The sequence below is a fragment of the Alligator sinensis genome, unplaced genomic scaffold, assembly GCF_000455745.1.
Source record: "Alligator sinensis unplaced genomic scaffold, ASM45574v1 scaffold1185_1, whole genome shotgun sequence".
Classification (NCBI taxonomy): domain Eukaryota; kingdom Metazoa; phylum Chordata; order Crocodylia; family Alligatoridae; genus Alligator; species Alligator sinensis.
Genome location: NW_005842900.1, coordinates 493,128 through 496,296, shown reverse-complemented (window position 1 = coordinate 496,296; position 3,169 = coordinate 493,128).

The window sequence follows — 3,169 nt, the reverse complement described above, 5'->3', positions numbered from 1 at the left end:
GACGGGGCGCGCTGCCTTGTAGCCTCCTCCGGGGCAGCGCGTCCCCCCGGCGGCTCTGCAGCCGGCGGGGAAGGGGCACGGGGCCGGGGAGCAGAGGGACAGGGGCAGGGGCAAGGGCAGGGGCGGCGCGCTTCGGGCTTCCTCACACTCGTCTCCCCTGCCTCTCACACACCTCGCACCCCGCGGTCTGCACGCACAAGCACACACACACATCCACACACATATGCACACGCATGCACACATGCAAGCACACAGGTGTTCGCACACACATGCACACATATACACGCAGGGGGTGGCTTCAGACCAAGGTTCAAAATCTGAACTGGCCCCTGGTCACAGCATGCCTAGGCTGCTCTTTTCACCTGTCTCACTCAGTCCCCTAAACATGATGGGCCTCATTCTCAACCTGTTTTTTTTTTCCAAGGGAGGTCTCCCAGACTCATGGAAGTGAGGTTCAGGGAAAGGCTGTAGTCTGCTCCCCCGTTTCAGTTTCCAGGTGAGAGACACAAGGAGAGGGACAGGATGCATCTCACACAGAGACACACTCTCACACATTAGTTTGGGGGGTTAGTGACAGTGACAGAGTTCAAGAGATTTTTTTTTTTTAATCAAAATAACTTTTTCTCTCTGCTTACTTTCATGATTCAGTATTTTGGAGAAAAAATATTTATGATAATAAAAGCAAGAGGAAGCCTGTAGGCAATGGAGCTGAAATGAGATGCAACTGAGAGGCATGTTAGCAGCACTGGGGGCAAAGTGGGCAGCACTTGCTCAGCTTTGCTGCTGTTTGTCAAGATTACTAAAGTGCAAAAAAATCAAATCCTTCAATAGTTTCTTGATTTAAGCTAGACAGAGCCATACAATAAGCAATACTGGTCAACTGGCCTGAATTCGGTTTTAAATCATCAGACAGTATTCTTTCTGTATTTTAACAGCTTACATCAAAATTTAAAAAAACAAATCACATGGAAACTTTTCATGTAATGAAAAGATCTCGCACTGAAGGGAATGAATAATATGAAAGGCATTAATCCTTCTTATGCAAGTAGCATCACAAGCTATCGCTTATTAATGCCATGTATAACACAAAGTGAAATGCTTTTTTTCCCACTGGAGTAAAACATTGGTGAACCCATTCATTCTTGGTGTTCTTATTAAAGTGGTCTTCCAGATTTTGATGCTTATGGTTTTGCCACTGACAAAATACCAGATTCCTATTTTAATATCTGCCAAACGTGTTTTTTGTTCTGTCGATGTTAGAGTGTTTGTGTAATGGAAGTTTGGGAGGGGAAGGAGGGAGTTATCTGCTTATAACTCCACTGCTCCTGGACGAGTTATGTTGGGGATGAAGTTGGTGGGAATGGGAAAGACTTAGGAAAAACTTGAGAAACTGATGGTATATATTAAAGCAAATGGCATTAATATTTTCTCTCCCTTAAAATAAATGTCATGCTCATGAAGGTGCTAGATGGATCACCAGTCAGAGAGATGGAAACCTTCTGTTTTCCATACTGCAGAGACAGTGCATCCTACCGGACAAGGCACTGGGCTATAACTCATGAGCTCTTTTCTTAGCTCTGTCATTTACCTGTTAGGTCACTTGGGCAAGTCACTTCACTGCTCTGTACCAGTTTCCAGACCACTAAAATTGGGATAATGCCACTTTCTTCCTTGGTGAAGCACTTAGAGATCTGCGCTTGGAAAGAACAATAGCAGAGACAGACCTTGTTACTCATTGTGCACTTCCTCAATAGTAGCGCTGTGAGCTTGTCCCATATAGCACACCATTGGCAGAGGACCAGAATCTCACCTCTGCCTTGTATAGATTTGGGTCTACATGGTCTACCAAACCTTTAAACTCTGTCCTGAGACAGCCATTAAGAAAGTTAATAACTGATAACTGTGATGGCAACTTCTCTAAAGTGGACACTTGTCCTACTGGGAAGAAGACTGGGAATCTAGGCAATCTAAATAGCCATTAGATGGAACAAGTGTCCACATCAAAGACAATCCTACCACTAAACTGGGATACACTTGACCATAGTGAGCAAGAGAGCTGAAAGTTTCTATAGTTTGTTCCTTGAGACACTCTCCTGGTTCCCTATCAGCAATGAAAACAGCAGCTCCAGGCAATTCCATGACACCTGGCCTCACACCCAAAAGAGTTCTTCAGAGAACTCTCTTTGAGTCACATCCCAAGCAGTGCGTTATTTTACACTCTTCCCACGCGGAATGTGCATAGCTCAGACAGCCCCATTAGGTCTGCATTCAGGAGACAGCCAGTTAGCAATGTTTCACAGAAATGAGAAATCTGATACCTGTTATTTGACTCAATAGCTTGGGTGAAATGAATCCTTTCTGTGGCAGACAAGGTTCCTTGGGTGAATTTGATATCTTTTATTAGACCAACCCAAATGGTTGGAGAATAGTTATTAAGCAAGCTTTCGGGTTCAAAAACCCTTCGTCAGGCTAAGGAAGCTTCAGCAGTTGGTGTGTGCTCTTCCTGGATGGAATGAAAAGTAAAGAAGCCAGGGGCTGGGCTGGGCTGGGGAGTCAGTTGCCAGGCAGATTGTAATGTATCAAAAATCCAATGTCTATGTTTAGTCCCTGATCTCTAGTATCCAGCAGGTTGATGAAATGGAGCTCATAGGCTCGTCTCTGGGAAGTGTTGTGTAAGTTTCCCTTGAGGATCAGGACTGAGAGATTGGAGAGAGAGTGGCCCTCCTGTGAGAAATGTGCCCCCACCGGTAATTGGGTGTTTCTGTCTTTGATGGATTTCCGGTGTGCGTTCATTCTGGTGCGCAGTTGTTGTCTGGTCTCTCCTACATATCTTCCGTCAGGGTATTTGGTACATTGGATGAGGTATACTACATTCTTGGAGGTGCAGCTGTAAGATCCTGGGATGCTGATGGCTCTGTTGTGGGGTGTAGTAATAGTGGAGGTGGTGGAGATGTGTTGGCACGTTTTGCATTTCTTGTCATGGCACAGTCTGGATCCTTTTGGTGTGTTCTGGGCTTGAGGAAGTTTGCTGCTGGTGATGAGATTGGCGAGGTTCGGTGCTTGTTTGAAGGCTAGGATGGACATCTCTGGGAAGATCTTTTTAAGAATAGGGTCTTTTTCTAATATGGGTTGCAATTTTTTGAGGATTTTCCATACAGGTTCAAGGGAT